We start from the raw sequence: 13,271 nt of genomic DNA, 5'->3' as shown, positions 1-13,271 counted from the left end.
TACTTGGAAAAGTGCTATGATCAGAAAGTATATTTTCAAGTTCTTAAAGAAGTCCAGCAGCAGAAAGCAAACTAGAATGGTAGAAAATAATGCCATTTATAGATTCTCTTGGCTAATTATTCATTTATATGCAGCAGTGGAACCGTGCTTGTCTAGAGAGATATTCCATTCGTCTTGAAACAAGTTTACAGCAAATGAGTGATTAAACAACGGCATTTGTGTAAATTAAATCATTTTCGCTTTGTTCCCACGCAGTGACCATCATTTGAGGACTAAACACCTGATCAAATAACTCTACGTATCTGACCAAATAGCTGATTACCAGGAAATACGCAGGCTAGAAACGTTCCGACACAAGTTAGGCAGCTCCAAATCTCTCTCGGTCTTCTTTTAAACAAACAGAGACACTGAGAATGGCATGAACCCCAAGCAAGTAGAAAGTTCTGAGAGAACATAAAGGTGGCACCTCAAATAAGTTCAATTAGACTCTTCCTACTCATCATAGGGAACAATTAGTGTAATGGGCTTGCACTGCCCTCTTTATTTGGAACCTGTAACTGTGCTGTTTATTAATAAAGGTAAATGGGACCCATGCTGCAGAATAGTGCTATGGTGCAGATCTCTTCCAAGCAGACCTTCAACATGGGCAGGAAAGAGTCTCTCCAGCTCTGGAGCTCTAATATAAAGTAAGATGAGACCCTTTTTCATCTGGCTCCACGCTATTCTGGGCTGTTTAATGTGCCAGCGCCAGCTCTTTGCCACTAGAAGTATCTTTAGCATATTGGAAGGAAAACCAAAAGCAAGGATTTTACATAGGAACTAATCAGATAATTACATGGGTATCCAAAAGCCAGACAGTAAGGGATAGTAAAAACAATATAATTAAATAACTTGACTGAGGGAGGAAGACTAAGGGAGAGGAGTGTCTGCCTCAGAGCCTGGTTGCTGAATACATTTTATCAAAGAAAGAAATCGAAAGGAGACTTTGATGCAGAAGCACATTCACTCTCAGAAGATGGATGGTCCTTAATAATCCCAAACCTCCCCCTTGACCCAGTGCTCTGTTTTCGGCGAGAACTCAAATCGTGATTCTAACTGAAAACAGAACGGCAAGGAAGATGGGGGAGGAGTGAACATTTTCACCACATTCCAGGTCAATTCTTCCAATTCCCAAGGCTGGGGAATGACGGCCACAAGAAATTTAGGATCCTTAAGGATGGCATTCTATAAATACCGATTATTTTCAGTTAACGTTCTTGCTGTCAATATAGCATTTCCATCTGCCACAGTCTTCCAGGCCATTTCTGAAGCTGCCCCAAATGATGCCTCCAAAGAGCTGGCCATCATTACTTCCAGGTCGCAGATGGTGAGGCTGAGAGGTTAAGTGAGTCGCCTCAGGACACACACTTCGTTGTGAGGCATCAGGTGCCAGTGTGGGATTATCTCTGTGAGTTTCTGACTCTTTGTATCACAAATAAATCTTTCCAGGGTAAAACACATCGTATGGCATCTGCTGAGCAGTGTGGACCTCTTGGGATGTCACATCTACCTGTAGGGGTACCCGGCAGGTGTTCATCTATGGCTCCCCTCGATAACACAGGTGTACATCATATTTATTCAGCAGCAAGAATAGGAGGCTCATTAGAAGAACAAGTGTTGAGTGAGCCCCAGAACTTCCAGGTCACTAACAAGACTGAGACGTGTCGTAAGCAAACACATTGGTTCTTAAAAGGTGTCACTTAAGGAGAGGAATAAACTGCTTGTTACCCTGAGAAGGCAGCATGACGTGGATAGGAAGAGTGCAACCTTGGAATTAGACTTGATTTGATTCTTGTTCTCCAACACTTACTAGCTGAGTGAACTTCAGCCCCACTTTCCTTGTCTGCAAAAGAGAGGAGGGGGTACTAGTGGGGTTATTGTATGTGCCCCCCAAACTCCTAACCTCCAGAACTTCCAAATGTGACTTTCCTTGGAAATCGGGTCTTTGCAGATGTAGTCAAGCTAACATGAGATCATTAAGATGGGCTCTAATGCAACATGACTGATGTCCTTATAAAAAGAGGAAAGTTGGACACAGGGAGACATGTGCAGAGGGAAGACATGTGAAGGGACACAGAAGGAACACCATGTGAAGATGGGGGATTGGAGTAATGAATCTGCAAGCCAAGGAATGTCAAGGATTGCTGAGAACCACCAGATGCTAGGAAGAGGCAAGGAAGGGTATTTCCCCTCCAGGTGTCTGAGGGAGCATGGCCCTCCCATAACCTTGATTTCAGACTTCCAGCCTCCAGAACTGTGAGACAATGAATTTGTCTTGTTCTAAGTGACCCAGTTGGTGGTACAGCAGCCATGGGAGATTAATTCATTGTAAATATTAAAAGCAATTACTTATGTAAAGTACATAGTAGGACCTCAATAAATTCAAGTCCCCTTCTTCAAAGAAAAGGATTTATACATTGGAATGCAGACAAATACTGCTCCCTTTCTCTCTGGAATTCCACTATGGTCTAACCACATGGCAGATGGATATTTGAGTCTGCTGAGAGCTGCCTTAAATTCTATAGATCAGTGCCAGAAATTATCTGGTTTCCTGGGAGGATTTCTGAGTTAGAAAGGACTGAGAACCTAGCCAAAATTCCTAGGTCTGAACTGAAACAGGAAACTCCTGACTGGGACAGAAACTGCCATTTATTGGGAAGAGCTGGGAAGCTTTTCTCCAAGGGGCGCTGGGCCATAGTATCAGGCCAAGCCTAACTCCTGCACCCTGGGTTCCACCCACCCCATAGCTTAGGGCCTTCGATACTCACCTGCAGGGTCAGCCCTGGTCAAGCTTCTCAAACTCTGTAACACTTAAAGGAGCATCTGCTTTGAGGGGTGTTGGATGAAGTGGTTGACTATGAACACTGGAGCCAGACTGCCTGCGTTGATCCCATCTCTGCTACTTGCTGTGCATCCTTGGGCAAGTTACTCTCCAAGCCTCAGTTTCTTCCTCTGAAAAATGGGCATAATGATAATAGTACCCAAACCACAGGCTTATTGTGGGGATTAATTAACACAGCCAAAGCACATGGATTGGTCCCCACCCGCTCTCCAATCCTGGCAGCTGATTCCTAATTCAAGCCTGAAGCCCTTATCTTGCGAGCTTGCATAGTATTCAGTTTCTTTAAAACCAAGACCCATACCAGACTCTCTCTACAATCTCAAACCATTGTCATGGAAGGGAAGCCAGTGTCTGTGGCCCTGCTATCTCCCCAAAGACATCCATGATGCTGCCCACCTGCCAGGTTGTGCAAACGCTTTGAACTCTCTGCCGCTGGGCTCCACCTTCTCATGGGGTCACATGATGATCCTCTGTGTGAACACTTCCAGTGATGGCAAACGGCTGGGCTATTACCTGCCACCTGACAGCCAGAAGGGACTTGCTCCATGTCTCAGTAGCTGCAGTGTCCTTCACAAATCTGCCCAGACACCCACAAGCAGGCTGGATGCCTCCTGTTTGCTCTCACTTCCTGCAGTAAATGGAGTCATGTCTAAATGACAGACCGGATGTTTCCACACCCTGCCAAAATGGAATCTGCTCATTTTGACCACAAAGCTGCTAAACATTAAAAATATGTGGTGACTACACAGGCACTTGACAATGTCTATTTAATGATGACAAACCCATCACACGCAAGACATCACATTTGATTGAACCAAATCATGAGATTAAGCAGAATTGGAAAGTCAACATTTGTCAGGCTTTATAAAAGCTTCTCTCATTTTGCAACAGTTACTCTAACTCTTCAATAAGTGGTATTTAGAAAAAACATCAACAACAACAAAATACCAAAGTCAAAAATTAAATCCTGGAGGGGCTTCCCTGGTGGCGCAGTGGTTGAGAGTCCGCCTGCCGATGCAGGGGACACAGGTTCGTGCCCCGGTCCGGGAAGATCCCACATACCGCGGAGCGGCTGGGCCCGTGAGCCATGGCCGCTGAGCCTGCGCGTCCGGAGCCTGTGCTCCGCAACGGGAGAGGCCACAATAGTGAGAGGCCCGCGTAACGCAAAAAAAAAAAAAAAAAAAAAAAAAAATTAAATCCTGGGCTTCCCTGGTGGCGCAGTGGTTGAGAGTCCGCCTGCTGATGCAGGGGACACGGGTTCACGCCCCGGTCCAGGGTGGTGTCCCACGTGCCGCAGAGCGGCTGGGCCCGCGCGAGCCATGGCCGCTGAGCCTGCGCGTCCGGAGCCTGTGCTCCGCAACGGGAGAGACCACAACAGTGAGAGGCCCCCGTACAGCAAAAAACCAAAAACAAACAAACAAACAAAAATTAAATCCTTTTCTATTCTTCATTTCCTCAGGATGACTCTACCTATAAGGTATCAGTTAATTTCTACAAACTGAAGAGCTGAAAGGGTAACTGATATGAGGAACACTTACGGAGCTAGCGAGGCTTGTTTAACATTTGTCAAGTACTAATTATGTTTCAAACTCTGTGTTAATTGCTTCGCACAAATAATATAATTGCATCCTCAGAATACACTTGTAAACTGGGTACAAATGCTATGTTTGCTTTGTTTTTTAACAGATAAGGAAACTGAGGCACCAAAGATGTGAAATAACTTGAACAAGATTCAAAATCGACTTTAGCTGAAATCTGAACTAGGTCCAAGTTCAGACCCCGTACGATGAAGTTGAAGAAATTAAACTCTTCTACACTCTTCCTTTTCCAGTTGGTTTTGGTTCCTACAGCATGGCAGTGTCCAACTAAGCATGCTCCTTCCAAATGTATTCAGTAGCATTTGCTTGAGAGAGTCCCAGCCGCAAACACTACCCTCATTGTCTCAGCATAATGCAAAGTCACTGTGGACCTGGGCAGCAGAGGCAGGGAGTTCCTTTCCAGCTTCATTCACTAACCCTGGGGGAGGCTGGGCTGGGGAAAACACTAGAACCCAGTTCTCCCAGCCAGCAGCCAGCCTGGCTGGTGGACAGAGGTGGAAAGTGATTGGGATCTGTCTCAGGTGATGGTTCACCTCTGGCTGAGGGAGTCCCTGTAAGCTGATCTTTGGAGATTTCAAGTCCGTTGATGAAAATGGGAATGGAGGAGGGACCTTGGTAAAAATGTTTAGGAATGTAGGCAGGAGATTGGTGGCAAAACTCTCCCCACCCCAATCAAAGGAAATGGCTTTAGGAAGTTGAGTCTCTACCCCTGTTCCTGTTTCCCCTTCATAAATCTACCCCTAAATAATCTTCAGGGAATTCGAGCGGCTGCTTTCTCCCTGGCAATGACGGGAATTCCAACTATAGGCCAATTAGAATACACCCAGAGCTGCCAGTAAAATGTTTCACTGACTTCACTTTATTGGTTTCATAAAACAAGTGAAAGAAATCGGAGAAAGTCCAGAGCCTCACCAAGATGCAAGTCTCTTTCTGAAGCAGCTTGAAGCCTGCCCCGTGGGCCCCCCATCTCGCATCGCTTCCTCCACCGTGCTGCTTTTAGCTGCTGCCACCTGCGCAGGATCCTGTGGTGTCAGGATACCAGCTCACACACCCGAGCTGTAGTCCTTACTTCCTTGAATATTTGATCTGCGTCCTTGAAGGATTTACTTCCTTTCTCTGAGCCTCAGTTTCCTCCTTTGTCAGTGTCAGGTGATACTCCTTTCATAAGTATCTCAGGCATGGGTGTAGTTTTAGATCTTGGAGAGTGGTCCCTAAGAGATGCGAGGGATTGTCTTCATCCTCTCTCCCCTCCCCACGTTACACTTCTGTGTTGGTTTTCTCTCAGCGTTTCCAGTCTCGGCATAAATTATCCTTTTGCTCCTATTGACTCCTTACTGTCAGTGCTGCCTGTGTGTGTGTTTGTGAATGCACGTGCCCAGCATGTCTGTATCCTTGTCATTCTTTCTTTGTTCTTTCCCGAGGCTTCAGTGAGAGTAGAGAATGGAATGGAATGTCCTTGACCACCTCCCTCCCCCTCACCGGGAGGAGCAGGGCCACCTACTACCTCCCCTCTCCAGCCCCCTCCCCATCCTCACGAGTGCAGCCGATGAAATGAAAGCCGAGGAAGAGTGATTCAATTATTTGCCTGACCTTTGCCAGTGCCGGAACGTAGGGAGGTCCACGTGTTTCCCTCCAATGCCCCTTTGCGGCCTTTCTGAACTTGTCCCCAAAGAAGCCCTCCTGTTCGCATCAGCCTCCGAGGGCTGGATGTTGTTCAAAGCCGAGCGGACTCGCCTCCCAAGCACTCCTCTCCACCATCCCCCCTTTAAGCCGCATCGTGTTCACTACAGACAACAATTACTGACAGTAATTAGCTGCCCAGAATAACAAGGACGTTATCTTTGCCCAGCTTTACTCCAAAGGCGCATGAGCAAACCTGACTGGGCTCGAGCACAGTTGAAAATTCCCTTTTAGAATCCTGGGAAATGTGACCCTTGCCCCTTCCTTATAACCTGTAGAGCCAATTTTCCTCTTTATTAGGTTGGGTTTTCGGGGTAGAGTACAAAGGGGTGGAGAGAAAACTTGTGTTTAAGAAAGCTGTCTCTTTGTCCATAATTTTTGACAAGGCTATCGCTTGACTAGAATGATTTTACCATACACGCTCTCTTTTATGCATTTCTTGGGTTATAATGCTTCAGGTGGCCTTGAAGTTGTCCATATCGAGGCAAAAACAACAATCAAATGTGCAGCTAGAGAGGGGAAAGGGTGAGAAGTTAAGACTCTATTTAAACTGCCGGAGAGGTTGGGAAACCAACTTACCAAAATAGCAGTATCAAAAAAAAAATCTGAAAAACAAATTCACCACCAAACAGTTTCTACTGCTCCATTTATTTCAACTAGTGTGGTATTAATAGAACACCTAACAGCAGGGAGTTGGAAAATAAATGTATTCTCACTCACAAGGGAATGACTAAATGACTCACAAATGCAAAAATAAATAAATGGCTCCCTATGAAAATCTGAAACTATATTACCCTGACTGAAACAACTAAGCATTTTAACTGTAACCTAACATATTAAATTCAATCAGTTTTATTTGAGGCCATAGATAGATCAAGCGATCAATCTCCATTATCCTGGATTTTTTTTTTTTTCATCTTCACACTGCCATTTTTCTTCCTATAAGACATTTCAGTTCATTTCCGTGAGCCTTCTTCTTCAGTTTAATGGCTGATTCTCAGACCTAAATAAATAAATAAATAATTCCCCCTTACGCTAGAGGGAATGGGAACAATAGTACAATTAAAAAAAAAAATTTTTGAGAAGGGCAAGTCTTAATTCTATGTAGTAAAGAGGAGAAGGGAGGATGCAGTGTGAGAAAAAGGTAACAGGTAGATAAATAGTGCGTGTTATACCTTGTTTCAGATGTTATTTTAAATGTTAACAGGTGCTTCCTCCTGACACTATAAAAAGATCAACTTTCTGTCTCCTTTGTAATTTGTGAACAGGTAGGCCCTGAGGACTTGAATGAGGTCATGCCAATTAACTCACCGATTCCTGCAATCAGAGTGATAATGACATCCTTAGCAACCATCCCATCACTATGGTACCAGCCTGCTGCTCTAAAAGCCCTTTTCATTGGTGCTAGTTTGAAGTTAGGAGGCTGACGCTGTGACCCTGAAAGCCACAGACTGAGAATTTACATTAACGCACCCCTGCATCTCACCAGGGTCACGTCTCTCCTCTTTCAGAAGAGAAGTGAGAAAAAAAAAACTGTTCTCTGGTTCTAAAAGTTAAGGATTAGGGCTTTTCCCAAACACAGTATAAATCACTGGTTGGCTCTTTGGAATCATCTCTTATTAAGAGAAGCTAATGAACTTCAGCTTTCAACCTTAGGCCAGCCCATAAAAACTACTTGTTACTGGACTGCCTTTATCAATAAAGACTTTATCAGTTACTTCACAGGATAAGAATTGATACCCCAAAGAAAAACCATTAGCAATATCTAAGCATTCTTCCCCACAGTGCTTTAAAATTTTTTAGTTCTCTGGAGATAAACTGAATACAAATAAATAAGAGAAGGAGAGAGATCAGGAATGTATAGTTAAAAAATGTCTTGGGTGAGCAAATTAATCTCAACAACCTTCTCCAGCTAGAAACATTGTAGTTTGAGCCAACATTCATTATTCTGAACCTCTCCTATATGCCCCTTGTTATATTAGGCATTTTGGGAAATCCATAAAGATCTAAGACACTTTAGTGTGTCATTTCAAAGAACTTAAAATCTATGTGGGAAGAGAGAGAGGCATCTGAACAATGACAACAAAATTCTGTTTGGGAAGAGAAGGCTTTAAGATGTAAGATTTTCATGGCCATAAGACTCCTTAAAAGACCTCTGACAGTATAAATAATAAAATAAAAGAAAGGAAGGAAGGAAGAAGGTGGGGACAAAGGAAAGAAAGAAGGAAGGAGCAAAAAGCCTCAGAAGCAACCAGAGACTGGAGAACAACTAAACACACCAGGAGGGTAAAGAGAAAGCAGTTGTATGTACCCCAGGGCCTTTGCACTCACTGATCCTCTAGCTGGAATACTCCTTACTCAGGTCTTCACATGACTCGTTCATTTTCATTTTCCTGTGAAAATATCTAACTTTGTGCTTTTTCATTGTTTCTATTCCCCTACTGGAACCAGAGATTCTGTCCATCCTAAAATAATGCTACCACAAGGTAGGTTCTCAACAAACTTACTGAATGAATGAATTAATGGAAAGAGTTAGTTTCAGGGTATGGAAACTGCATATTGGGGGAGACAGTGTCTGGTAAGAGCAACGGACAGCATAACCGAAGTAAGGGCTGTGTTCTCAGACAGATTCCCCAAACATCGATGACAGTGTTGGGTAGGCCTATGACTTCAGAGATGATTTGCAGAGCTGACGTTACCTGTAATGTCAGCAGTTACCATATATTTCTCATTGGAGGATATCAATTCTCCGTTTTCCTAATTGATTCCAGTAACATAGATACCTGAGTGCTGTATAGAGCTCGCTGATTTCTGGGCAAACATTATTGAAGTGTCAATATTTGCTCTTCCTCCTAGAGCATCATTTTCAAAAAGACTGAAATTCGTTTGGGGACACTTCTCTTATATTTAATGCATGGGGAGTGCCAATACAAACTAAATCTTCATTTTGTTATTCTTTACCCTTGCTTTGATCACAGGGATGGCTTGACTTACCAGCCACCATGACTGTCCTTAGGCGGCTCCGGAACGGCTCCACTGATGCTGCTACCACCATTGATGCTATCGCCACCTCTTCTGATGATCCCTGCAGTTTAGAAAGAGAGAAAGTAGAGTGGCTTGGGCCACAGATGGTCAAGGCTCTCGATCCTACTCTCTGGACTGCTTTAGATATAGCAGCTGACTTTCCTGTCTGGCCTCTTGGTCCTCTGTCTTCAGAGTTAACCTGAGCCAACCTTTGGCCCAAAGTTCAGACTTAAAACACAACAAGGGGGGCTTCCCTGGTGACGCAGTGGTTGAGAGTCCGCCTGTCGATGCAGGGGACACGGGTTCGTGCCCTGCTCCGGGAAGATCCCACATGCCGCGGAGCGGCTGGGCCCGTGAACCATGGCCGCTGAGCCTGCGCGTCCGGAGCCTGTGCTCCGCAATGGGAGAGGCCACAACGGGAGAGGCCTGCGTAACGCAAAAAAAAAAAAAAAAAAAACACAACAAGGAATCATTCTGCTGTCATGTTGGCTAGGCATTATTGTAAGGCTAAACACATACAATCTACTTTGAAATATTCTCTTCCATCGTGGCAAACACGTGAGCGGTTGCTTTTTTGGTTAGTTTGTTTTGGCTTAGAAAGGAAAGACCTGGGCTTGGCAGAATCAGTGCCCTTGAGGCTAGGTCCCCATAAGTCCTATGGAGATGATTTTATAACTACATTTATTTCCAGATGCAAATAAAGCCATAGTCCAGTGCTTTCTGTCTTCTGGGAAATCCCTGGAGCTTGCATCTCCTGAAGTGTGTGCCCTGCTACCTCATTAAATTAGTGGGTGCTGCTCTAGTCCTGAGCAGTCCCATTTTTCAGGGTTACTTTCCTCCCACTCCCACTGGGTGAGAATCCCAGAGTTGGAATCACACCAGATCAAATCATTATCACGTTCATGTAGTTAAGAACATGTTTTGACCAGGGCTTTTGATCCTAATGTCCCTGGACCTTTGCGTGCTTTAATTCCTAGACACCGAAGTTGAACATATTAGTAACTGCTTCATTCCTTCCAGCCACGTTCGTGGTAATTGAGGTGCTTCGGAAAATGATGAGCACCTGTGATGATCATGAGTTACGATCTGGTGTGAGGTGCCAAGCAGTAATATTTCTGATTAGTCATCACCAGGCCACCTAGACTTTCCGTGAGTTTACTTATAATTGTGTTTCAGATAATGCTATTCCCAGTTAGGCAGATGATCATTGTAATTTCTGGTAATGAAATGGCTAGGGAGGCCATTCTGTGCTGGGAAGACAGCCAGAGCCCAGCTCTTTATAAGAAACAAGTGTTATGGTCTAGGACACAGAGCTGAAGCCAAAGCGCTAGGTGAACATTTCCAGCACGTGTCAGATTGAGTCTTTATCTAGTGCCCTCTCTCATACTTTAAGACTGATACATTTTCAAAGGGGCATCCCTCCGCTTGAAAGCAACTCTGCAGAAAGCAAAGATACTGACAATTTTTCCTTCCCCTTTGCACTCTTTAATGCGCCGAAGAATCACTGTTGGCCTTCTACGATGGCAAAGTCATTTTCTCACTGTGGTCAATAGTGGTTTGATCAATAACTTACACAACCAGCCTCAATAAATAATAATGGGGCTTGTCTGGCGAAAGTTATTGAAATCGTTGTGGATAAGGGCTCTCTAGATAAGAAAAAGAAAGAAAGAAAGAAAGAAAAGGAATGAAAGGAGCTTCCCCAAAGGTGTGGGCTTGTCAGCTTTCCTCCTTTTCTGTGTTCTTAATATCTTCCATCTCAGGTAACGTTCATCACAAAATCATCACCTGGCTTTAAACATTTGGATCTTTAGGCATTCCAGCTAAAAGCTAAAACCCAGAATCTAGATGGTTTCTCCTCAGTATATCAAGCAGTTTTTCCTTCAACCTCGTAGGTATGAAGAGTTTTCTCCTCCATGCTTGGAATATATCTCTGTTGAATCTATAGCTGTTGATGAGTCTGCAAACTACATTTCCCAGACTGCCTCATCAGTAGGCTTCTGGCCAGGTTCAGTCCATGCACAGGAGGATAGAAGGAAGGGAGGACCTGTGTGGGTCTGTCTTTCTGCTTCAGGTGACAGTTTACAGTAGTGGTTGAACTTCTCTGTGGTTTAAGCTGCTGTCCCGACCACCCCTCACTCTGAGGTCCCAGCTCCCACCAGGTAGCCCCTGGCTTCTGGGCAGGGGCTAGAAGGCGTCACATCACCTTTTTCTTGTGTTTCTTCCGTCCTAAGGGTGGCGTCAGCTTCCTGCTGTTGTTCATCTCTGGGTTGCTTCCCCATCTTCTGTTTTGTCTTCTCCTCTCTTCCACCACCTGCATAATCAGTTCTTCTATTAAATTCCCTCCATTTAAAATAGTTCGAATGGTTACCATTTTCTTGACAGTCCAGTCTGTTCTTTTCTGAGACTCTTCCTTGGATACAGATTACACCTTAATCATATTTCAGGTCGCCTCACCAATAATTAAAATTAATAACACATTCACAACAGTAATAATAGCATTTCTCACCACTCAGCCCTAGTTTGTGTTGTGCTTACATGCAGCCGGTACTATGCTAAGCACGTCACTCCCACTAACTCATCTTATTCTCTCCAAACCTTCTGAGCTAAGTGTTATTATTATTATCCTCCCCATTTTCTAGATGTAGAGGCTGAGGCTGAGAGAGTTTAAGTAACTCGATGAAGGTCGTGCAGATAACAAGTATCAAAACATTGATCTGAAAGTATGTTCATTTCGAGCCCCTAGTTTTTAACCCCTCTGAACATTTCGATGACAATCAACGCTGCATAGTGAAGGCATAGCACTCATTAAGAGTTCCACGCAGCGTGTCTTTGAACAACCCTGTCCATTCCCGGCCTTAACCCTTTGGGGTTATTCCTTCTGCTTAGAGGCATTAAAGTGGATCTTTTGTATGTGTCAAGGACACAGGGAAGAGAACAAACGTCCAAAGCTGAAGATGACTATTAATCTCCCTCAGGGTGCTTGTGAGGGATGAGAAAATCACCTTCTACTCCAGGAGGGCAGCTGCGGTGCCTGCTGGCCTCATGGCTGCCAAGTGAGTGTGTTTCCTGAGCTCCCTGCAGGTCCCGGCTGCCCGGAGAGCCGCCCGCCTCTGGAGCCAGTGCATAGACTCTGATCTTTCCCTACCTCAGGGCTGAGAGATAAGCTGCAGAGAAAAATTAATAAGAGTGAAGGAAGAAACAGTCATAAAAGGAGGAGGGGAGGCTTCCGAAAACAAAGGGGGATTGTCTAGACACAGGCTGCCTCCTCTCTGCTGGCTTTTTTCCCTTTTTCTCTTTCCATTTTTTCCTAAGCTTTGTTTTCAGACTGACTTGCCTAAGCATTCTTTTCTTAGTCTTTCCCCTTCCATGTCTAAATATGGCGGGGGTTGGGAATAAGAACCAAATTAGCCAACCATTTTACCTTTGGGACTGAGTGATAAAAATAACAGCCCGGCTGGCTGAATCATTTCAATAGCATTGGAGGCATGTGGAGGAGTGCAGGGGGACCTGGGAGGAGAGGGGTTAAGGTTCTCACCCTGTATTAGAACTTGATTTACGGCATGGATCGAGTTCATGTTCCTCTCAGGGTCTGGTTTTGAGCAAAAGCCATGACAACCTGCTAAGTATGAAGTCCAGAATGGGCACGCAGCATACGAACATGCTGCCTTGGCCTCCGGGACGTGGGCACTGGTGAGAAGCTGCAAGCCCCTGCTTACTTTGAAGTGTATGAAATGGTTTTGGTCCTTCAGCCCAAGGGTGTGGCCAGAAATAAGAACGGTCAAGTTTCTATTGTTGGGGGGCAGCTTACCCAGTCTGTGGCAGATGAAAATCTTTTGATTTTGTTTCTCCCACTAGCTGCTTGCGTCAACACCTCTTCCAGAAAGGCGGGCAATGGGCAAGACTTGAGAAATACTAGCAGATTGGCCAACTATTGTTTGCTGGCTTCTAAGCAACAGCAGTGTTGCTTGTTTAGCTGTCCTTGTTTTTTTTGAGTGCACAAAAAGTTGTTTTTGAATACCAAAAAATCAGTAGATATAAGTGACCCTTCCCATAAATTCCTGTTTCGATTTCTGCATGTAACAGACACC

At 44.6% G+C, this 13,271-nt stretch overlaps 2 long non-coding RNA genes across 4 annotated transcripts; both read right to left on the bottom strand.

Moving 5' to 3' along the window:
• Nucleotides 1-396: 396 nt before the first annotated feature.
• On the bottom strand, nucleotides 397-3,539 carry LOC137226291 (uncharacterized). Its single transcript, XR_010944302.1, has 3 exons — nucleotides 3,278-3,539; nucleotides 2,808-2,991; nucleotides 397-1,882 (listed from the first exon to the last, which is right to left on the bottom strand). It is a non-coding gene; the product is annotated as an uncharacterized lncRNA (long non-coding RNA).
• A 2,492-nt stretch (nucleotides 3,540-6,031) lies between these two features.
• On the bottom strand, nucleotides 6,032-13,061 carry LOC137225791 (uncharacterized). 3 transcript variants are annotated; one of them, XR_010944029.1, is made up of 5 exons: nucleotides 12,992-13,061; nucleotides 12,186-12,347; nucleotides 11,387-11,494; nucleotides 9,154-9,244; nucleotides 6,032-6,668 (listed from the first exon to the last, which is right to left on the bottom strand). It is a non-coding gene; the product is annotated as an uncharacterized lncRNA (long non-coding RNA). The 3 variants fall into 3 exon arrangements; XR_010944027.1 differs by lacking the exon at nucleotides 12,186-12,347 and having other exon boundaries at nucleotides 12,992-13,060; XR_010944028.1 differs by lacking the exons at nucleotides 6,032-6,668; nucleotides 12,186-12,347 and adding an exon at nucleotides 6,996-7,162 and having other exon boundaries at nucleotides 12,992-13,060.
• Nucleotides 13,062-13,271: the final 210 nt, after the last annotated feature.

Source organism: Pseudorca crassidens, chromosome 6, assembly GCF_039906515.1.
Source record: "Pseudorca crassidens isolate mPseCra1 chromosome 6, mPseCra1.hap1, whole genome shotgun sequence".
In the NCBI taxonomy this organism is placed as follows: domain Eukaryota; kingdom Metazoa; phylum Chordata; class Mammalia; order Artiodactyla; family Delphinidae; genus Pseudorca; species Pseudorca crassidens.
Note: the sequence above shows the minus strand (reverse complement) of the source record. Positions and strands in the feature narration are given on the sequence as shown.